Source organism: Accipiter gentilis, chromosome 16 (genome assembly GCF_929443795.1).
Source record: "Accipiter gentilis chromosome 16, bAccGen1.1, whole genome shotgun sequence".
NCBI lineage: Eukaryota > Metazoa > Chordata > Aves > Accipitriformes > Accipitridae > Astur > Astur gentilis.
In genome coordinates this window covers 1,154,989-1,178,585 of record NC_064895.1, presented here as the reverse complement: position 1 = coordinate 1,178,585, position 23,597 = coordinate 1,154,989, and the positions used below count along the sequence as shown (strand labels likewise).

Genomic DNA, 23,597 nt, shown 5'->3' with positions numbered 1-23,597 from the left:
CCACTTGCAGGTGATCTTTTTTTTTTTTTTTTTTTTTTTTTGTAGGCTGCTTTTTATCTTGAACTTCTTTGCCTGTGAAATTGTGCAAGTCATTTATAAAATGTATTAGCTGTATTTGAGCACTTAATGATGTGAGGACTTCAATCATACAACCTTAAAATCGGATTCAAACAAGCAATTAAGGCAAACAACAATGTATTTAAATTTAATCTCCCACAATCTCCCACAAATGACATATAAAGGTGGTTGCTTCCTCCTTTCGCTGTTCCAGACTGCTGCTTATGGGTAATTCTGACAATTCTTCATGTTAATATTGAAATGTTAGAATCCGGGTAATTCATACCGGTATGATTCATTGTGATCTAACCTGACCTCGTGCACAGTTTCCTAGAACGTCCTTCAATACCTGTTCAAACCAGAGCATGTATTAAATAATGATGATCCAAGCTTGATTTAAAATATTTCCAGTGATGGAAAATTCACCACAGCCCTTGGTTAAGTTGTTCTAATAGTTAATTGCTCTCACTGGTGAGGAAAAATTATGCCTTATTTCCAGTCTAAACCTGTTCAGCTGCAGCTTCCAGGCTGTGGATCTTGTTAATTTTTGTTTGTTAAACAAAAGAAGATCCTTCCTGTCAAATTTCTGATATCTGTAGGTGTTTGCTGACTGATCAAGTCATCCCTTAACAGTCCTTCAGACTAACTAAATACACGGAGCTCCGAGTCTCTCCCTGTAAGTCCTAATGTCTTACGTGCATTTTTTGTCCTGTATTCTGTACATCAGCTTCACGTTGAAGGTTAAGAGCCTTTACAAATCCTGCTCACCGCTAATGCGCAGCAGTACTGCTGTGGAAGCACAGTGGTTCCTGAGAGCTGTACAGACCGCTGTGGAACGATCATCGGCTAAAATGAATGTTCGATGAGTTGTGCTTTCTGGGGCAAGTGGAGTTAAATTGGATCATTGCAATGAGCTGGACAGGATAACACAATTGGTAGCTTTGAATATAAAAAATAAATCGGAATTTGAAGTTGGAGGGCTGGTGGTGGCCAGCAGCTGTCCACAGGGCTCGACCTCCGAAGCGTGTGCTGCATTGTTTCCCCAGCAGCTCGTGCTGCCTTTTGGCACTAAACCCTGACCTTTGACAAGCCACTGTGGATCATCCCATCAGAAATGGCTTCTTTGTGTGGACTCATGTTAAAGTGAAGCCTTAATAAGGGTCAGAGGGGACTGCACCTATCTCGGTTCATTCCCTCATTCCCAAAGATTGAGACCCTTGTCTTCAAACACAGGGAACAAAAAGGGGCAGTCAGCTCTGTGTGATCTGCTTCAGAAACATCCTGACCTTCCCACAGGTGCTGAGGGCCTATGGCTCCCATCAGAGTCTGTACGATCCAGAGTTTTGAGCTTTGTCTGAGGTAATCACCCAGGCACACAAATGCACACCCAAGCGGTGCTGTGTTACTGCTTATAGCACGGGAGGCTTTTTCCCAGCTCAAAAACAAGCCAAACTGTGGCTGGCACTGGAGAAGGGAGACTTGCTTGCAGAATTCAGCCTTTTTTCCTAATTCTCTAAGACCTTTGGGTGCATTTTGCTTAGGAAAAAGCCAGTTGAATGGGAGGGTGTCAGTGACTGTTGAGCCTCTTGGGTTATCAGGGTCAACATTTTTGGGATAACACCTGGCATGCTGGGTCCTTTCACCACCATGGCTCCAGCATTTCTGTTCCTTTCTCATTACTAGACCTTTTGATCCCGTGCCCGATCCATTGGCATGTTTTTATCCTTGCAGACTCCTGCTCTTTTGGGTATTCCCCTGTTTGAGGAGTGCAGTTTGGTTTTAGTGGTCTGCTCCCGCTGCACAGGAACAGGCTGCTTTGGTCCTGAGCAAGATGGGATGGGCTTCTGGATTTCACTGTCAGTTGGGGCAGTGGGCATGGGGACAAATCGCCTGGTCCTTTTCCGCTTGCTAAAATTAGTGATCTGTCTCTTGCAAATGCTGTGTTGAGATGCAGTAGCATGGGAGGTCACAGGAGAAGGAGAAGGTAGAGCAGAGCCAAACTAATTTGAACAGGAGACTGGAGACAATTACTGTGAAGGTAGTGTGATTTCCCCCATTTAGTTTAAAGGGGGAAAAAAAAAAGTGATTTTGCTTCCTAGTGTAATTTCTTTGAACTATTAGCTGCCTCTTTCCCTCTGTAGCTGGTACCAGCCCCGTCTTTTATGCTGAATGCCCCATTTTCCTCCTTTTCCTTCACTGTTTCTATGTAGAAAAAGGCTGTAAAGCTAACTTTTCAGGGAAGTGAGGAGGGGGAATAGGGAATGGCCACCGAAAATAGATAAGCAGATCTTGCTGTACCCCCCATATCATCACAGCTAGTGGGCTTTCAGTGGGTATGTAAACATGTTTTGGTTGCTAGGTCTTTAATGGTTGTTATTTTTGGATTCTGTACGCGATCACTTCCCAACAGTGAGTCTGCTGTGACACAGCTGACTTCTAAATGTGCCACATATATACTGCTTTTAAAAATGATTCTTCTCAAGGTCATTTATCTGGTTTCTTCTCTAAGAGGACAGGTGACGCATTTTTCCCTGACCCCCTTCCCCCTGGCCCCCTCTGCACAGAGGGACAAGAGCTATTCTCCAGCAGGAACGTGGCCCTCCTGTGCCACTGTCTGAAGGCAAGGAGGGAGGTAGAGGCAGGCCCCTGCCTCTGAAATGTCTGCAGAAGATGTAGAGCAATGCCTCAAGTAAGGCTTTCATTGAATCTGTTAAGTGAAACTAATCTGGGGGTGGTGTGCGCTGCTAATCATTATTAAAATCTTCTAATCCCATTTAAAACATACTGAGTGATGAAAGGCAGCCTTAGTGCAACCAAGTGTTAGCTGTAAACTTTAGCATTGCCATTAAAGTTGAAAGGTATTAACTAAGTCTATATAATGAGACAGCTCTGACTCATTAACACAGGGTAATTAAAACTTCGGCCGTCCTGTCTAAGGCATCTAGAGCAAAGGTCTGGAAGGAAGGCAGGGGCTTCGGATGCTCTGGTGCTGCTTCATTACCATGAGCTAGTGGTGGCAGAGGGAAGTTGCTCAAAGTCTGGCTGTATATCCTCCCTTATAAAACTGTGTTAGACCCTTCTCAGGGTGCCTGATGGGTGATTTGAGGAGGCAAGCTGGCAGTGTGAAATGTAGATTGGTGGATAGAGGTGCCTCTCCAACAGTTGTGCTGCTTCTGCTCTTCTCCTGAAGGCTTCAGGAGCGCTGGTTGCTTAAGGCTTTATGAAGTGTCATAATGGAGGAACATCTTTATTAATAAAACTGTTTGGTCCACTCCTGTTGCCCAAACTAATGGAGGAGCCATAATATTGAATGTATTCTACTGGGACCAGGACTTACCCTAGCCCCTGCCTCCCCACTCCACACCATTTCACTTTTTATAAGTGACACAAATCATCACTCAGGCCCTAATTCCAGCACTACAGTTATACAGGCCATTTCCTCAAACAATCGTTTGCTTTTTTAAACCCACCCTTAATTTAACAATTTATTCCCCTTAAACCCATGCCACTGAGGTGATGCTCGTGCAGTGTCCGAGAAACGTGAAGCCCAGAACTTTCACGAGGCCAGAAAATGATTTTTCTTCTTTGTGGTTTATTGTATCCTCTTATCTTGTCATATAATAGAAATAATGTTTATGGCATTGAGGCCTCAGCATCACTTGGCATTTAACCAACCTCAAAAGCAGTTTATTGCTTTGTATACTCTGCCGCCATGACCATTATCCCTTAAATCTCTATTGCTTTGTAATATACGAGGCAACAAATGGCTTCTGCGATTGGTTAAATGTGGAACTGAAGCTAAGGTGTGTTTTGTAGCTTGTATAATCCAAATGAATATAGATTATTCTTTTTATATGAGTCCTGGTGTAGAGAGGAAAAAATGGCCCTCTTCTCTTTCCAAGAAGCGGTGAGCTCTTCTTGTCACAGTTCAAACTTTCGAGTGGCCCAGGACATGCACAGTCCCTTGGCCTCTTGGAGGTTTGCTGTGGGATTTCCAGCCATGGGGTTAATGCTGTCAGCAACCTGAGCTGTGATTTATACCGGTGTATCTCCATCCCAGTTTCAGGTAGGGACCAGCTCCACCAGTGCGAGGAAGGAGTCTTGTCCCTGTCTCTGCAGGTCTGTCAGTGCCTGAATGTCCTCCGTGGAAACAGATCGTTCAAGACAAGCTATTGTGATTAAGAGAGGCAGAATAATATAGTGAAGAAAGTAGGCAGGCGTGTAGAGCAGTCCAGAGGTGGGAAGAAGAAAGTGCGCATGCCCATTTACTTTACAACAAAGCATCTTTCTTTTGCCATAATTTCAAAGGTTTGCTTTGTTACCGTCCTTCTTTCCTTCCAGTTATGGCATGAAGCAAAATGTAAGAAAATATTCCCTGTCTCGAAGCTGCCGGGAGCCTCCTTTATTTGTCTGAGAAAATCCAAAGGGATGTCTCAGCCCTGCTGGAGCTTGCTGCCAGCCCTTGCCAGGACCACGCATGCGCAGGACACGAATGTGTTCGGTTTGAATATGAGCATGTACAGAAAGAAATACTTGTGTGTTGATTTAACAGCCTCCTTAGAGTCTGCCTCTTGAGACTTTGTTCCTGAAGCTTATGAAGGGAAGCCAGACAAACTGCCTAAGAAATTCAGAGAGTTAAAATTGAATCTTTGAGAAACTTCAGCCCAATTGGCTACCTGCTGTTAGAGCAAACAGGAATTTAAATGGTTATTAAGCAGAGTTATGACACCCTGTCCTCCAGTAGAAATTGTTACTGTCCTGGCACGAAAACTGAGTGGGACTGGACTTGGACACAGGCGTAGGGTGTTTTTCCTAAAGAATTCGGACTCCTAACACCCACTGATTTAATGAGGTAGGAGCCGTTATGTCTTTGGAAATCGGAGGCTTATTAATCAGAAGAATGGCTTCTGTGGAGCAGGGTGGATAGTGCTAATCGCCAAAGCTGGATAGGGCTGGTGAGGGTGGCAAGCAAGAGCAGGACTTGCAACTGCCCCTTCCAGGGTTATGTGGCACGATTGACATCAGGTCTCAGCTCCAGGGGCCCCCAGGTGACCTGGACACCATGATGTCGTGGGGCTGGATGCCGTGTGTCACCAGGGGACCCAAGCAAAGGGCTGGATCACACAGGAGGCAGATCCCATCCGCCTGCGAGCCCTTGCAAGTGGCCCCAGGCAGCACAAGACTTCGCCTGCATGCCCAAAAGGGTTGGGGTCAAGCTGCAGCTGATGCCCCCAGCTACCAATCAAATATTAAAATGAAAAACTGTGGATGTTAATGATGGATCAAGAATAAAATCTTCCGAGCTTTCTGTTATGCTTGGGCACAGATACCCCTTGTCTGTAGTTAGCATGCAAAGTCACGTATATGTTGTGTCCCTACTGCACCCAAGTGATTTGAAGAGCCGAGCCATAAACTAGAGTTTCTTTTCTGTTTTTTAAATTGAAGGAAACGTCTGAAGCTCTGTGGCGAGGAATTCCTAGCTGTATACGCCTGCTTGCTTCACATCTGCAGCTTTTTATTTGAAGCTGCCACAGCTGAAATAAAATTCAACAGAGAAACATCTTGGTTAAAGGTCTTCTATTATTTTACAGGAATGCAGGTTTCCAGAGTTAATTATTTATTTCAAATTAAGGCCTTTACAGCTGCAGTACCTGTACATCAAGCACAAAATGGCAGATGCTACACAAATCTCCAAGCGTTTACAGTATGTAATGGGTCCGTGTAAAAGTAGTGGTTGGTTATAGTAACTCTTGAGGTAGTTAGCATCAAAAGAAGTGAATTAATTTGAATTGTAACTCATGTATTGTCAGCAGAGTAAAATGATATCTCCCACCTCTTGCTAAAGGTATTTTTGGAGGTGGGGAGGGGAAAGCTAATTTTGAATAATAATAAGCTTGAGAAGGCATCTGAAACCAGTAAACGTTTATTTTTTACACTCCTATAACTTAAAAACGGCCAAACCAATTTAAACCAAATTGGATAATAAAAAATATTGCTCCTAGGCTGAGCCCCTGTATGCCAAGTTCCAGCCTAGAATGAATTTTTATGACCAAATTATAAACCCCCTAGAAATGAAGGTTTAAAATGGAAATGTTGACAGACCTTTAACTACAAAAGCACTATAATAGAACTTCTTTTTTTATAAAATGCCTGTTTTAAAATATAATTAAGACTTAAATATTATTTAATAGCAGCATTTCCTGTAAGTTAAAATCTTTATCATTCCTATGGCTGGGATTCATTGCCAGTTCTGAGAATGCCAGCTCTGCTTTGCATTTGAAGCACGTGTGCAGTGCTGAACCGACACAGACACTTGTCTGTCAAATGGAAATGGGTCTGGACAGCTTTCCAAATTCCCCTTTTCTAAATAAGAGCCTGAATGCCAAAGGACTCTGCGCAAATCCTGCGGCTCTGGGAAGAAACTGCCATGTAAGCCTCTGCCAAAGACTCAACTTTTAATAATGTGAAATGCCGGTGGTTCATTCTTTGCAGGAAAACATGTTTGCATCCCCTCTGGCTGATTAGGTATTAATTAGGAGTTGTGCTTTTAGCGTGATGGCTGCTTTGGTGTTCTCAGCACATGCTGACAGCCTTTCAGGGCACTTTGGAAAGCCGGGGACCGAGCAGCCGCTCTGGCCGTGATGAATCTGGAAGCCCCTCGCGCTGCAGAAGGATGGCTCGGCTTGCAGGAAAAAGGCTTTTCTTTTGCAAGGGCTTTGCGCAGTCTTTTCCCCCCTCCCGGAGGGGTGCGCTTTCTGTCGCAGCTCCAGGCTGCAGTCATCCCCAATGCCCTTTTTATTAGCGCTGGTGCTGGGCGATGGCCTCGTGCCACGGGGCAGGATGGTGCTGTGCAGCTGTCGCACCCCACCCAGCGTGTGGGGCTTGGTTTTCATTCCTGCCCCCTTTCTTGGACTTGCTAATTCCTCTATTTTGCTGCCTTTCTTTCCTCCCCCCCTTCCCCATGTGAAATGCTGCCGTTTAAAAATAACCCCTGGATGGTTGCTGCAGTGCCACAGATGCAGGGATTGTTGCAACACCTGGTTCCTGTACTGGCATATGGCCTGCTTGAAAGTGGAACTAGCAGTGGGAGAGTAACAGTTACTGCGTGGTGTCCTCGCTGTTTTCCTGCTGGTTTTCTTGCTCTCTGCTGTCCTTTTGCAGGTGAATAAGCTTCCCAGCTTTAATCCTGCTGCCAAATACCTTCTCGGGACAGCTTTTGTTATCAGGGATGCTGATAGCAGGATGCAGAGACCTGTGAGATCTTCACCTTAATCTGCTGGGGTGATGCGTTTTGTATAGGGGTTTTGTTAAAAACTCTTCATCGGAAGAAGCCAACTGGTAGAAGGCAACTTAATCTGGAAACTGGACATGTTTCTAGGTGAAACTGCATGATGTTACAAGCACACTTGTGTGTGCACACACTGTTGCTCGTCCTCCCTTTCCTTCCTCGTGGGAGCCACAGGAGTTGCTCTGCCTTCTGCAGCCACGTGTGAAGGGCTGGGTGTGTAGAGCAGCTTTTCCCTCCTATGCAGGGACAGCCACAAGCTGGGACATCCACCCCTAAGGCCATTCTGGGAGGAGGCTGTCTTAAAGGGCAGGCATTGCAGCAAAATTTATCTGGAAACTGTTATTGCATGTATCTTCAGCTTTCACAGTGTCCTCCTCCTGTGTGTACTGTGCATGCAGTGCTAGAATATGACTGGCAAAAGGTCTCTGGGAGCCGCGGTGGACATGCTTGATAAGGCTCAGCTGCATATTTCACTAGAAACCTCCCAGATTTGGTTGATGAAATATATCCGTGGGTTTTTTGTGTGTGAAGTAACTGCTTACTAGCACAAATCAGTTTAATGTGTATGTAGAGGAGATAAGTACCTTCAACTCATGTTAGTTCCTTTCTAGTTCAGATTTTCTCAGAAACATGTGGGCTGTGACTTTGACTTCTTGCTCTGGAGATGCAGTGAGGTTGGCAATAGCTTCTACATTTCTGTTCCGGTGAATGCTTGTTCTAGAACAAGCCTTCATTAGGATTTCTTAGCCATATTGGCTGCTGCAGCAATTAAAATGAAGAAATAGCACCTCTGGATTTGAAGAAATAGCTGCATGGTTTTCCCCTCTATCGTCTTAGAGATGCTGTGCCGAGGCTGCAGAATACCTAATAACGCCTTAAAATATGCAGAAGCCAGCTTTAATGCAGGTCCTGTCAAAGAAAACGCTATCGGAGGATGAGCCGTGCTGCAAAGCATTGGCTCGCCGTCCGCTGCCGCCGTATCAAGCACGCTCTCCAATCGCTTCATTAGCATACTTGTTCATTTTGGCGTAAAAATGGAGTATATGAGGCGGCACACAACTAGTAAACCTATTTCATGTGGCAATAGAATAGCCAGTAATGGATCTAATTGCCCTTTTGGAGCACCTCTTCTCCCAAAGGATTCTTCAACTGGTCACAAATCACATCAGAAATGCACCTACCGCTGCGCTGCGGCGCTGGGGAAGGTGCGTTTCTGGTCTCCCGTGCAAAGGGAGCCCCTCCTGCCAGTGAGATGGGGGGCTGAGAGCTTGGAGGCAGCAGCACGGTTTTCTTCAGAGGCGCTTAAAACTTCGTTTAACCTTCCTCGTTTCAGAGGAAGGGCGCCGAGTAGCGCTGCGGGGCATCAAGCCTTATTTCCAGGGAAAGCTGGACTGTTAAGCCATCTGCTTTTCGATGGGTGACTTGCAGACTCAGCAACTATAAATATATATATGTACAGAGAGAGAGCGTGCTCGCCAGGATATGTTCCTATATAAGCAGTCATATATGTATATCTACATATATATTTATATGAATATGAACATATCCTGGCTACCAGTCCCCCTTTATTGGGGCTGTTTGATGCCACGTACTTGAGGGCAGCAGGAAGGAAAGTCAGCAGCAGTCGTTACTCTGGACATCGATGTAGGAGAGCATCCCCTGCTTGAAAAGTGGCCTCTGCACGGTGCCAGGGGATGCAGGTTTTGCAGAATATCCAGTGATGTGTGCGCTTTACTCGGGGGGCTTGCTATTTCAAAGAGGGTAGGGCTGTTCTCGCCTCCCCTCTCGCAGAGCGTGCAAAAGCCCCCATGCCCATCTCACACCTGCAGCACCAGTTGCTTGTGCTGCTCGCAGGACAGTGAAGCCCATGGCATCGGGTCCGGAGTTTCTCAGACACTGACAGGTTTCTTATGATTTCAATTTCTGTTTTGTTTTGTGTTTTGTTTTGGTCTTTTACTGACCCATATTCTCGTTATTCCCAGATTATGGGATGGTTTCCACATTCTGCAGCGGCGGGGGAACGAGGATGGAGCGTTTCCCCTTTCTTGGCAACATGATCAGGGCTGCAAAAATATCCACAGAGGAACATGGCCATGTACTTGCAGGGAATGGTTACTTCTCTTTTTGATTTAAAGGAGTTTCATGACCATGGAGTTTCTGCTTTGAACAAACTAATCTCAGCCCAGTCCTTACCTAAAGCTCTTGCTCTATATCAAAAATGCAAACTGCATGTGCTGCTAGCACGAAGCCATAAATTGAGCCAGGCTCTTTTATTAACTTGAAATTAGACTGATCTAAAAGCTTGCTTGTGGTCTTGAGTTTAATAAGAGCAGAAAGCTGCTGGTAGCTGCATACTCTCGAAGCTGAATGTGAACCTGTGAGTGTTGCCATGTTGACCGTGGCTTGTGAGTTTAACCTCATGTGATCTTATTTCCAGAACTGCAAAACCTGTTTTTCATCCCTGCTGTATGGCAGCTGCTGTCCCTTGTAAAGCAAACGAGAAATAGGGCACTGGGTTTGGAGGTTTTAGAGGGAGGAAGGAGGGTTGGTTAGGAAACGAGAGAGATCTTAAGGTACAATCAAAGCCTGCCTTACACTCAGGTTTGAATTTTTCCTGGCTTTTTTGAGCTGTGGATTTTATTTTGGCCAGTAAAATATTTCCTTATGTTAAAACCAGTCTTTTGAAGACAAGGCTGTTTCGTTTTGTGGTTTGGGTTTTTTTTGGGGGGGGGGTTGTTGTTGTTCAAAGCTTCACTTGGTACCTGTCTGCTAATCTCTGAGAAAATTATGAATTTTATTTTACTGCATGAACAGATAACTTTCTCCCCGATTGTGGATGCTGCACATAGCTTTGACAAAGGCATCGTTATCATGCCATCATGGATAAGTGTAATTTTCAAAAAGGTTCATGAGTTTGCAGGATTTTCTGTAAACTTCTTGCATAAAATCCAGCCAAGTTGACGCTTAAGGACAAAAAAAAACAAGTAGGGACGACTCTGCCTGGGACTTCCATCTGCTTCCCCAGCAAAAATGATGCTGAGGAGGCTGCTTTGGGTCGCAAGGAGAAAGAGTGTCATGTTTTCCTTCAGCTCCTTAGGCCCTGCACAGAGTTATTAGTAACCCAACAAGCCTGTGACCTGGTTTTATTTCAATATCCAAATAACCAGGGGATTTTTTTTTTTCCCTGGCCCTGCTTCCCCTGTTCAGTTCTCTAATCCCAGAAGGACACAACTGAGCTTTGCAAAGAGATGATGAGGCAGCTAGAGATGGCTTTTGGTAATTGGAAAGGCAGCTAAAATCCTCTCTTTCTCTCCCAAGGATGCTCGTCGGGCCGAAGTCGGGCATTGTTGGATGGCGGAGGCCGCTCCGCCCCTCTGCGGCAGCTGGGCCAGCACGGCTGCTGGTGCAAAGCAACGCGTCGGGCGATTGATGCGGCTCTCCCCGGCTGTGGTGGCGGCAGTAGCGGTGATGCCGGAACACGGGCAAATGGGACATGCCGTGTCCTTATGCGCTTTGTGGGGAGAAACCCTCCCAAGCATCTCGTTGCTGAAGAGCAGGGTGGAAAAAAACCTTTAAGCCATAATTTCTCGGGTCCTTTCTAGAGATTTCATGTGAGATCTGAGAATGAAAGCGGAGTTATTCATAGAAGGGATTTCTAGTCATGCTTTTTTTAAGCTTTAGGGGGTTTTTGGCTAACATTTCTCTCCCCTTGGGGGTTGCTGCTTTGCATGAGAACCTTTCTTAAAGAGTCAGTTCTTGGGTTGAGGTGTAAAAGCTCACAATAAATATATTTATTTCTAGTAGCTCTTTTGGCGCGGGAGGAAATGTGAGGTTTGTAAAGGACTGATGGATTCGCTGGGCAAATGCTGCGTTATCCTGCCGCTGGGGGGGTTGCGATGCTGTAGCCACACAAAGGACTAGCATGTGCATGTCGGAAAGAAAAAAGTACCTTTTGGGCTTTTTCTTCTCTGTGCATAAAGAACAGGGCACGTGGCCTATCTGCAGAAGTCCCCTTTGTGTACAGAAGGTAGCAAGCGGGGATTTTTTTCTTTGCCACAGTTCTCCCCTTCCCTGGCGTAGTGGTACTGTCTGGAGGAATTTAGGCTAAAGCAGGTCCTGGGTGCGTTGGCAGAAAAGCAAAGGTCCATGCAGGAGACTCTGAGCTGTCGGCTCAGTAGCGTCCCTGCCATTCTTAAAAGATCCCTTGCAAATCTCCTGCCGTGGTAAATCTCGGGAGGAGCATGGCATCGTGTTTATTTAACACCTGCTTAATGATGCAAGCTGAGAAACTGCACCACCACTTCCCAAGCACTTGTACCAGCTGTTTTGCTCAAATAATTTTTTTATATGCTGGATTAAAACAATAAAAACATTAAAGTCCTAAAATTCCCCCTGAGAGTAAACATCTAGACAATAAAGAATTGTGTGTGTATAGGGGATGGGGTGGGAGAGTTTTGCAGCAGTGCAAAACAAGCTATAAATTAATCTCAGCAGTAAAGCCTGCTAAATTAAACCATTTCATAAAATGAAGTTCTTGCAAAATGTTGAATTAGTCTGTCTTTGGGGCAGTTAAAGATTTTTGGCTTCTTAACTTCTTCAGGTTATTTATAAATGGTAAATGTGTCTTGTGTAGCTGTGTCAGTCGCTGCTTTTAGGCAGAGAAGCAGGGTTTATTTTGGGGGATAGACAGGGAGGGCTTTGTGGTCACTAGAGTAATTGACAGGAATTCAAAGCATCACCCGTCATGTTTATCTGCTTAAACCCCCATAATGTGGGCTTCAGACAGGGAGACGAGCGGTTCAGTCTCAAAAAAGCTCATTTGTAAGAATAAATATTCAAAGGACTGGATTTTAAGCAATCCAAGCTAGGCTTAAAAGTAAGGAGCAAATCATTCCACTGATGTCTTGCGTGTGTGTGTCTTGCTGGCTCTTTTCTTTGCTTTTTTGTTGCGAGACTCCTGCCTTCCCCATTGCTTCTGCTACCCCAGGCATCTGCAAAGTCACTGTGCGATGCGTTACCAGATACTTGCAGCGCTGAAGATACAGGTGCGAGCTCTTCATTGCACAGCATCGTTGTTGACATCTTAATTCTGGCTTCTGCACTTGTAAAATCTGCTAATTCACCTACTCGCTGGGGTATTAATCCAAGCTTTTGTTTCTGTGGCTGGGGGAGGTGTTTCCTGCACACGTTTTAGGTATTAAAAACAATTTGTGATTGCTGTGTTAGCTTGTCTCCCTTTTAAGAGGCTTGTGTGATGTTTGCTATAAACCTCAAACATTTGTAAGCTTTAGAAGAAAATTTAAATGCATTTTGCTTTGACTGCATGTGAAATTTTATTATCTGCAGCCCATAACGTAGGCGGAAAAAATTGTTAAGACCCTAAGGATGCGAGTAAAGCGATTTTGGTGACCTCAGCTGTATATTTCTACATCGCTGAATCATCACCCAGTTGGTACCTCAGTGGGGGTAATCTCTGCTTGCGAGGCTGGGAGCACAGACGGGGCTGGCGAGGAGGGCTGTAGATCAAACAACGAGGGGAAAAGCTTATGGGAAAGCTGCTTGCGTTATGCTTGGCTCTATCTCGTCTGATTTTTCTTGCACTTAAGAGTTTATCCACTTAATTTTTATTAAGGGCTGCAGGTGGAAAGTAATGTTGAAAGGGTTTACCATTAGCCAGGAGTGGCTGAGGAGGCAATTAGAAGCGAGCGAGAGCCCTGGGCTGGTGCGAATTGCAGCTGGGGAGTCCGCTTCAGACACAGAAAGGCTTTTGCTGGGGATTTTGTCGGGTCACTAAGTACACAGGCAAGTGCCCAAGAGCTGGGAGTGCATTAACGCACTCCTCGAATGTAATCCTGTTGTGTAGACAGCTGAAACGTCCCCGTCGTGAGCTCCTGTAATGGCAGGCGTTGCGAGCTGTTTGGAAATGAACGTGAGAAGAGCAAGGAGACTTGCTTCCCTGTAAACCTGACCTGACTTGCTGGGGAAAACTTGGCACCTTTTGAAAGACGGTGCAGTTGCATAATGATTGCAGATGATTTGGAGGAAAAAAAGGATCCACATCCTTGGTGCAGGAGATCTCCTAGCACTCTGGGTGCAGGATGGAGTCAGGCAAAGAGCTTGAAGTTAGACCCCTCTGCAATAGTCTGCTCTGAGAAATCATAAATCTTGAGAGAGAAGAGGGTCACTGAGAACCTCATCAGGGTGGGAGCAGCAGCGCCGCGTTAATATGCCCATAAATCTACCTGTTACGATAAAACAGGTGGCTCTTCCAAGAGGCAAAAATAGTCAAACGCCCGGAATTTTTTTTCTGCTGCTGCCTATCTCCTTTTAAAAGCTTAATTACCGTGGTGCACTGACATCTGACAACTTATCATGGGTAATCATGGTCCTTTATAAAATACAGGACTTAGTTTTATGTCCATGTCTGGAAAGCAGGGGCAGAAAAAGAGTGAAGGGACTGCAGGTTAGCCAAAATCTCTGGGAGAAAGGTGTGGAGAGGGACAAAGAAAGGATGCGTTTCCATGCGCGGTGTTGGTGAGATTGGTGCTGGAAAGCTGTTTGTGCTTTAAGGGCTTCTTGGAATAAAGAAGATGAAGGGAGCTACAGAATGGGTTAGTTGTAGGGGGAAATCATGCCCTCAGGTAAGATCTGGGAGCTCCATAAATACGGATGGATGGGAAGAGATGTGAGGGCAGGACTGGCTCTGGCCTGATGGGAGTCGCTGCCTGGGTTTGGTGAATTCCTCAGTCTCTCATTTCACATCTTACCCTGAGACATATGTGGAAATCGGAGCTGGCTGAAGCGATCTCCACTGAGCTTCTGCAGAGCGCTCATACTTCTAGGTATAGACGAAGGGGGCCAGACCCCTCGTATTTCTACGGCTCATTTCCAAAATGCCCCAGTCGCTTCTCAAGGTGACTAAGGATCCATAAATCTCAATTTGCCTCCTGCATCTTGCCCCTCTCAACTTGATGATGTCCCATCTACCAACCTCAATAATTACCCTCCCCATTTTTAGACTATGTGGATGTATTGAAGTCATGCCCACACACCTCTGGTTATGTGGGTCTACCCTTCCTTATAGCTTGTTCCCTCTGACTAGCAAATGCCAACCGTAAAGGGGGAAAATACCCAAGCCTCTAAGCCACTTAAATTCTGTCACTTAGCGTGATGCCCTCTCCAGACTGTTGCTGTTAGAGCTTCCCCAGGAGAGGTCCTAGCTCAGGTCCACAAAAACCACCCCTTTTTTCAGGCAGTAAAGCCTGTAAGGAGAGGCTCACACATCATGAATGGGTAGGCGCGCACCCAATATTGCAAATGAATTGAAGGAAATCAACCTTCCAGTGCATTAAAAAACTGAATGGGGACCATAGCATCCTTTTTCTAATTGTAGTGTTGTTCAAAGGTCAAGGCTGAGTCACGTCGACTTTTTCAAGCTGCAGCATACTGGCACAATGAGTGCTTTTTTCCATTGGAGCTAACTTTTTTTTTTTAGGATTGGCTTTCTCGTAGCCCTGAAACAATAGTACAGCAGAGAGGATCGTGTTAGCCTAGTGCAAGGCATCTTCCAAGAGGACAACCACCACACCTCTTGGATGAGACCAAATTTAAGCTCCGGTCCCTCGGGCCTTGAGAATTTGCTTTGGAAATGACCGTGAGGGGATTGGATTGGAGTTGAGGGACCGGCTGTTCGGAGCAGAGTCCGCTGCTGGAGTCCCACTTTCCCAGCACAGCTTTCTTTTATGCTCTTCCCAGGGTAAGTACAGAAAGGGAGATACCACCGTCCTGCGCGTGGGCACAGCAGCTCCCTGCAGTGCTGTGCTGCTGCTTGAGGACCTGACCACAAACCCTTGCTCAGACACAACTGCGTTGGGTATCTCAGGTCCAAGGGAGACGTCCGAGTCCTGGTTTTGGCTCAGTTCTGCTGGCTCAAACCACTCTGTTTCCCTTTAAATTTTTAAGCTCTCCTTCCCGGTGCCGATAGCACTGCCTTGCTGGGGGAGCATCGCAGCGTCCCTGCCAGGTGCAGGGTACGTGCAGGCTGCAAGACTCCCTGTTGTCACCCCGGGCTTAAGGGCTGCGTTTCTACTGAGACCGAGCACTCGGTTGCGATGTATGGCTTGGCAGGGAGCAGGGAAGCCAGAGTGGCTTGTACCACGGCGCAGCCGGAGCTGCATGTGCTCCGGCACCTGCTGCCAAAGCCTCTCCTCGCCCGTGCGGTATTGACAGACTTGGCCACCGTCCAGAGACTTTTTAAGATCCCCGTGCAGCCTCCCAAAGCACAAATCCTCAGCCCTGTAGACAAATTAATCGACTCCAGTTCGGATTTAATTATTTTTACACATACATTCTTGTTTCTCGGGGTATGCAGAGAAGGAGTTTCCTGTTATTCTTTTCTTTTCACTCTATAAATTATCTCTCGCATGCATGCGTTGTGCGGGGCTTGCTGCTGATGCTGTTTGTTTGCCGAGAAAGAGTCTTTGCTCGCAGATTATTCATTCAGGAGCTGTGGAGCGTTCAAGGCAGGAAGGGTGACTCATTTGGTAAACAGCAGAGGCTTGCAAGGGAAGGCAAGAGCCCAGATTGGGTTTCTGTGGTAGATCTGAAGTCTTTGGGGGGGATATTTTTTTTTTTCCTTCTCTTTTTTTACCCTTTCTGCTCTACCAGCAGCACCAGGGGCTCACAATTTCTTTCTCTGCATTGCACGAGGGCAGGGCCTCACGAATAACACAACAGCATGGCTGCATAATTCACCCTTTTCCTCCCGCAATGCCGCATAACTTCCTAAACTGCTCAGCCCGAGCAGCTCTCTGCGGTAGGGCAGGGCAGGAATTTCACTTAGCCCGAGCTCCCTGCCCTCTGCCGTGCCTCTGCCCGTTTTCCTTGGTCTCTGTTCCCCAGCTCTTGTGATGGGAAGAGATGCTGAGCTCCTAATGAATCACTGAGCGCCCGTGCTTGAAATACGGTTAGGGAAACACAGCTGTAATTGCCTTTGTTAATATTTTTTTTTTTCTGCAGTGCTTCTCACATGGCTCCCGGTACTTGCATGCGCGGTCGGCTTCCTCTCCTAACGCCCTCGTGAAGTATGGTGCCTTTTCCCTTTTTATTTGCTCTGTCTGGTAGGTAGGGGAAGAATTGATGGCTTGCCCAAGGTCACACTGAAAACCTGTGGTGCTGCTGGGATTCGAGCCGGGGACGTAATAATGATTCACATCCACACTGGAGCTATCTGGGGGTTCCCATGGGGCAGGCGCGTATCCATAGGCACAAGCTGTGGAGTCGCTGACGCTCTGCAACTCCACCCCCTCGCTCACCTCCGTTAATTACCGCTGTGCCTCTCCTCTTAAGTTATGTGGCAGCGGTAATTAATACATGTATTTTAATAACCTTCACTTTTATTGAAACAAGGCTAAAAATGCTCCACCGTGTGGAAGTAAATAATTATTGCATTTCCAGGTTCTAGCCAAGTGCCGCAGGCTTTGTGCGACTGCAGGCAGGTCCCCGCATCGCTCGTCTGCGTCTGGCTGCAGAGATCTGCTGCCGACGGGATGGAGCAGCCGATGCCTGCGGACAGAGAGCTCAGGGGGAGCGGACTTGACTCCTTGAGGTGTCCGTCGCCCTCGAGCATCGCTCAAGCAGAGGAGGAGGGTATCAGTGTCTTAGAAAATCCTGCCTGCTCTCACGTAGTGTAGACCCATTGGAGGTTTAGGAGCCTGATCTTCCCAGGTCAGGTTTGCGTCCCAGGGTCTGGGCTGTAATTCCAGCGGCCGTCCCAGAGGAGCTGTGCCTGAGGGCTCCTCATCAGCGGGGCTGGGTGTACTTTGGGCAAAACAAGGGTCTGCTTTCCTCCCAGATACTCAATAAACCACCTCAACCATCTGCTAATTTTCTACATGTGCCCCTTTTTACAAAGGAGAGGAGGTTGGTTCATGGTCCTTCGGTGTGCTGCAGAGAAATTCCTTGGTAGCTGGAGGCTTGGGTTTGATAGCCAAGGCGCTCAGTGTCCAACCCAGGTTAAATCCAGCTGGGATAAATGCCTTCCTGGCCGAGTAGGTCAGTTGCTGGCTGCTCCAGAGGGTTGGTGGTTGTTTTTGTCTGCACCCGGACGTGCTGATGCACAACTCAGGTGCACTGGAAATGAAGGAGAGGCTGTGTCTACCATATGAGACTTTATTAAAATTAAAAAAAAAAAACAAACCTGTAAAGTTGAATACAGAGTTTATTAAAGAGTTTGCCCCGTATGTCCTTGGCCGAATGCTTCCCTCCTAACCACTACATGGTGTGCTGTAGGCCAGATGGTTGCTGCCTTCCCCCCTGCTGAAACACCTGCATTTCAGTGGAGGGGCATGTGTATGAGAAGCCCTCTGGGATAAGGGAAGCTATAGAAATGTAAATTAAATTATTTACCTACTCCGAGTTAAATGCTCTGCCCTTCTGGCCAAGGAGGAATGAGGAACGGGATGGGATGGGCTCCAGAACCTGGTTAACTCTTTGTTTAAATTTCAGGGAAGTTTGTGGAGCAACCTGAGTATCTTGGCACTAATTACCAGTGATTTGGTAGGAGCTGAATACTGAACTGCCCATAAAAATCCGCTCCCTCCGGCCTGGTCGTCACTGCCATATAAAAAATGCAGCTCGTCTGTCACCTCCCAGGTGCTGATCTCAGGGAAAGCAAAGCGTCCTGTGTCACGCGTTGGCATCTTAACCTTGCTGCTGCTCTCCCTCGGCTTGCTGGAGATGGGAGAAGCCCGACATGGAGCCGTCTGTATCTGGAGGGCAGATTATATGACACAGAGAAGATGCTGCTGTGCAGTGCCGATCCGTGATAACTAGCTTAAAAGCAAAACACACAATCCCCCAGAAAAACAAAATCTGAAGGCAGATGGTTCTCTCTAAGCAAAAAAAAGAAAAGAAAAAAAAAGCCAAATTTTTGTGGTTTGCACAATATTCGTCCCAAACAAAGTGTTTGTTAAAGGGTTTTTTGGCTGTTTGGACTTGGCTTGCTAACACCAGCACCCAATGCTGCCTGTGAACAGGCTGAAGTTTCTGATTATTATTCTTTTTTCTTTTTTTTTCTTGTTTAAAAAAAAAAAAAGGAACGTGAATTAATCATAGGGCAGGATGTAAGCAGATTTTTAAGGTAAAATGCATAGCCACATGGGTCCCTGGAGCTGCCCGAGCCAAAAAAAACATTTCAAGATTTAATCTTGATGCAGTTTTAGTGGTGGTGGGGAGCTGCAGGGGGGCATTGCACAAAATGCATTCAAGCCCGCTCCTTTCTGAGGTGATTGGGCTGGCTGTGGTCTTTCTGATTTTCACAGGACCTGAGTGAGTAGGAATAAGCTTTTCCTGCTGCCTATGAATTGGGAAGGGCACCGGGCACTTGCAGACAAGCATCCTTCTACAATGCAAGAAATGGCCCCGCTGTGGCAGCAACAAAGCAAAGCCCTGAAGCGATACTGAGCTGATGTCTCCTGGCTGATGCAGCTGTGGAGATTACCTTCTTGCCTCCCTTTCAGGTTTTTGTTTCTCCCCTGTATGGGCTGGGGTGAAATGACCTTGGCTCAGGGGCATTCTCTATATAAAGCCTGTGCTGCGCTCCCAGTCCACCAAGCAGCCGCTCCCCCTCCTGCAAAAGGCTTTGTGCTCAAACAGGAGTGGCAGAACTCTCTTTAAATACCTGTATGTGTGATACACGATCTGGTTTTTTTTGTTCTTGAGCTGATCACTTGTAAACCTTCACTCTACTTCTCATTTATCCTCATTCAGGCTCACAGAGGTGCTGTCTCTTCCCTCCTCTAGCGGAAGGATGCTGCCACTGAAACCAGCTTTCCAGAAGCGCTCGGTAACCATAGCTGCTGCGGCCACCTTCGAGCTGCACGGACTCAGTGCCTTGGCTGCTTTCGAAAACATAGCCATGAGCTTTCCAGTGGGAGCGAGCGGGCTCCGAGCTCTTCTGAAACCTGGCCCAGTGTGCATCGCCTTACGGGGAACCCTGCAAGAGGAAACCGGTCCAAAATCTTGTTGTGTCATCTCGCGTAAGTGTAAAAATAAGTCAACTTGGCCATACTATTGTTGCATTCTTTCAAACCAACAAGTCTTTGCGGCGCTACCTCCTCGTCATCTCGTGACGCCTCCTTTCCTATGGAATTGGGCCCATCTGGGGATTCACGTGGTCCCGGGCAGATAATTGTAATGGTCCCCCCGGCCTTTAAAATCTATGAATCACTCCAGTATCGGGGCACTTTATGCACATTAGCGAATTAATCCTTACAGCCTCTCTGCAAGGGAGGGAATTATCGTTGTCATTGCTCAGATGGGAAATGGGTGAGATGGAGCCCAGATCTGCACAAGAACTGGGGGGTCACATCACTCACAGCTGTAACAGCTAACCTTTGGGCACCCAGCCCTTGGGGGCATCCGTGACCCTGCATTAGTTACCTCTGCGGTTGTGCTGAATGAACGGGGAATATCTATCCAGCCTGCCATGCGGCTAGAAATCCATCTGAGCCCTGTCACGGCAAGATGTATGGATGGGGCGTAGGCAGCGGGTCTGCCGCAGCCGGGAAGCGTGGGGAGGATGTGCTGCATCGGACGCTGGGTGGGCTGGGATGCATGCAGGAGGTCCAGCATCTCCCAGTGGCATTGGCCTTGCTTTCTGCACGCCGCTGTCTCCCAGCTCACGTGGGTGTCCTGCGCACCGGGAGGTCCCCAAATGAAGGAGGTAGGTGCCCCTTGCCCAAGGTGGTGCCAGGAAAGCAAGGCAGACCCCAGGACATCCCCCCGGTCCCCTCACCCTGGGCTGATCACACCGTAATCGCTCGCTGTAGGGCGTCACAGCAACCAGACAGACTTCGTAAGTGAAACCTGTTGTGGTTTCTTTTAAAGTCGGTGACTTTGAGTTCAGCTTATCCGTGCTGGTGTGCTTAGTGCAGCCATTCACATCCAGCCCTGCAGTTGCAAGACACGTGCTGTTTTCTTTTGTTTCCCCTGGTATCCAGGTGTTTCAACCGTGTCACGGCAGTACCATGGTATCCATGGGCAGAATAACACACCGTTGTGCTGGAGTTAAGGTTGGAGCAGCGTTTCGGCTTCCCTGTATTAATGGCAGCTTATTAATTCAGCTGTGTGATGAGCTTGATGGAGACAGGTTTGGCTCTTCGCCCCTTTCAGGTCTGGTGAGACTGTACCAGAGGTTGTGCTTTTGGCAAGGTAAAGTCTCCTTTTTACAAGCATGCGCCCGTAGAACAGTGTGCTGTTGCAGCCTACACCCGGTCTATATTAAAACAGAATTTTAGCCAGGCGACCAGCTCGGTGCGCAGCCAGTGTTTATGTTCTCTGAAAATTACTGTCAAGGTTAAAAAATAGCCGTGCAGCTTGTGTGCTGGAGCTGCCGGGAGAGCCAGCGAGTGCCTGGGCTCCTGCACGGTCGGAGGGTTGGTTGCAGTGGGTTTGGCGCTCGCTTGACCCTGCTTTTGCATCAAATGCAGTTGTAGGCTTTACAAAGGCAAGGAAAAACCCTGAGCAACCCCTCGTTTCTCGTGTTGTGCTTATTAAGCTGATGGAAAAATCTCCTTCTGACTAAAGATCCAGGCTTCAGCCTACTGCATTTATTCTCTGGCTCTTGCTCTAATGAAGATGGTGTGTTGGTCCAGCTGGAAGTATTGTGTCCTATTAAATAAAGATTTTTAAATGAGCACATTTATTCATCGAACTGTCACAGCCTGTTGAGTAAAGAATGCGGACTGGCCAGCCTTAGTCTGCCTCAAATCTGTTTTCTCCAAAAAGCTGTTACAGTCTCTGGGGTAAATAAACCCAGCCCCGTGTTTATCCAAACCCCAAATGCCATCCGTGTGCTCTGTCTCCTGCACTGAAGGCAGTCATAGGACCATCGTAAGGGGAGAGAAAAGCAGAAATCGGGGCTGTGTGCGGTGTTTAAACTCTACGCAGCCCTTCGCCATTGCAGCGTGAAGAGTCGCTGCTGCTTTCGGGGCCGATTCGCAGTACGGAGGCAGCAGCGTTATCCCAGTGCCTGTTCCTCGCCCCAAAGAGTTTACAGTCTACATCTTCTTTTTAATTCAGACACCCGCAAAATAGCAGGCTAAAATAACACTGCTATATGTCAGCTGCTGATGGAAGGAGATTAAATATTAAAGCCAGTGCTGTGGCTTTAACTCATTCGATTTCCCCCCCCCCCCCCCCCCCCCTACTCTTCCCCTTTCTCCCCCCACCCTCCCCCCGCTTTCTTCTCTGTGTAAAATGACATGATTTAGAACTGAAGTGCCAGACTCAGCCTCTAGGTTTCGGCGTTTGGAAATGTATGTAGAAAGATATATTGTGTCTGTGAGCATTTCTGTGCAGAGAAAGAGAGCGCTCCCAAGCTAGTGAGACCACATAAAGATGTTAAATAGAGCTGTAACGCACACCGAAAGCAGGAAAAGTGCCCTAGAAAAAAAAAATGTAAAAAAAAAAAATAACAAAAATTCCTGCGATGGAGCAAAATGAAAGATTAAAATAAATTCAGCAGTACTGAGGCTGGGCTGAAGCATGCCCCTCGTGGAGCTGGGGCTGGTGGGGAGAGCGTAGCGGGGAGAGAAATGTGACCCCATTCTCCACCTCATCTTACTGCTTCCCTCATTGACCTAAAAATCTCCTACTTCTTTACCCAGTACAAAACGGAGCCAGAGAATTGGGAATTTTCTTCCTTTTCCTTTTTTTCCCCTGTCTCTGCATGTTTAGTATTTTGAGACGCCACAGGAGCAGTGGCCGCCTGCCTACTAAATATTCATCTGAAACCGGCTGCTCCTCTGTCCTCACAAAAAAACTGATTTATTTTTCTCTGCTTACCGTAACCCACCTATTTTCCTCCGCTAACAGCTCGTCACCGCGTCGCAAGGGGCGAGCGGGGTTGGCAGCCGAGTATGTTAAAAGCCAGGGCGGTTTTGGGCCAGAAACATGACAAAGTGTCGGTGCCCACCCTTTCTCCCCGGTTCCCCCTTCCATGAGCGCTTTATGGTGCGATGCAAAACGATGCTGCAAATTTTGTCTCCCTCGGAAAACGGCGGCAGTTCGCTCACTTCTCCTTTGTTCGGTGGCTTTTTGGCATTGCTGAGATTTGTAATGCTGTTTGGAAATGCGTCACGTTTGGGCTGGAGCAGAGTTGAGGGTTTCAGAAGCTGCGGGGAGGAAAGAAACCCAGAACATGAGTATCTTCAGCAAAACCGTTGAGAAATGTTATTTAAGGTTTAGTTACGGACCAAATCAGGGAGCGGTGGCTGGGAAGGCAGGCATGTGTATGCCTGGGGTTACGTGGGCAAATACCTCTTTGGTTTTCTTCCTGCAAGCGTGTTAAGACCCACCAGTTCTAATTTCTTTTTATTTGAGTTCCAGTTACGAGTCACTATTAAAAGCACCTTCTGATACAATGTGTTTGAAGGACGCTTTGCATAATACACTTGTTATTGCACCGAAGGGGAAGATGGATGGGACATGTGTGGATGCGCCCGTTGTCTCGGCAGTGCTGTCCCTTGCCTCTGCTAACGTCCCCCCCGCCGCACGGCTCCCGGGAAGGCGCCGCGGCGGCTTCCAGCCTGGAAAATGCAGATTTGCTCGATAAAAAAATTGAGTCGTAAATAAGCTTCGGAAAGAGCGAGCGAACCCGGGGTGTCACGCTTGAGCTAATTCACAGAAACAGGTGGCTTTGGGTTGGTTTATTTGTTGGATGGTTTAAAGAGAGAGAAAAAAGGAAGGGGAAAAGGGCAGAAATCCTTTGCTGCAGCAGCAGCTCTTTCTAGAAACAAGCCCAATGCTGTGCGGCTCCTGGATGCATAAAAATCCTGCAGTACGGCCCGTGCAATGCCCTCAGCCTCCCAGTTTGTCGCAGTCTATTAGGAGAGGCGCAATCCATCCTCGGGTCTTTATGATTATTTGCTTTAACCCCATCCCTGCCTCTCCTCCCCCCCCCCACTTTCCTCAATCTCGATGCTTGGGGCTGGTGCAGCCGTTCAAAGCAGCCCCGCAGCGGCGATGCTGCCCTTTTGTCCGGGTGTCAGCAATGGCCCCATGCACCCAGCCCTGCCTCCGTGTTCTTGCAGGGTGGATGTGAGCCCCCTCACCCAGCACGTTCCTAAAGCCATCACGGGTGGGTTTTTATCCTGCAATTCTCCCGCAGGTGGAATTTCAGACGGCGTCTTTACGGCGTGTGAAATGCATCCCCCCCTTCTCTGGTTTGACGGTGGTCGTGCTTCGGGCT

At 47.3% G+C, this 23,597-nt stretch overlaps 1 protein-coding gene across 3 annotated transcripts in view; it reads left to right on the top strand.

Moving 5' to 3' along the window:
* LOC126046428 (cyclic AMP-dependent transcription factor ATF-7) overlaps window positions 1-23,597 on the top strand; it is a 70,410-nt gene that overhangs the window by 22,531 nt on the left and 24,282 nt on the right. Inside the window, exons 1-2 of one of the 3 annotated variants that reach the window (XM_049818795.1) lie at window positions 19,098-19,383; window positions 20,347-20,557. The exons of the other annotated variants lie outside the window; for them this stretch is intronic. The gene's annotated coding sequence lies outside the window, so the exon portion shown is untranslated. Of the gene's footprint in view, window positions 1-19,097; window positions 19,384-20,346; window positions 20,558-23,597 lie in introns of those variants that run through there. 3 annotated transcript variants of the gene reach the window in all.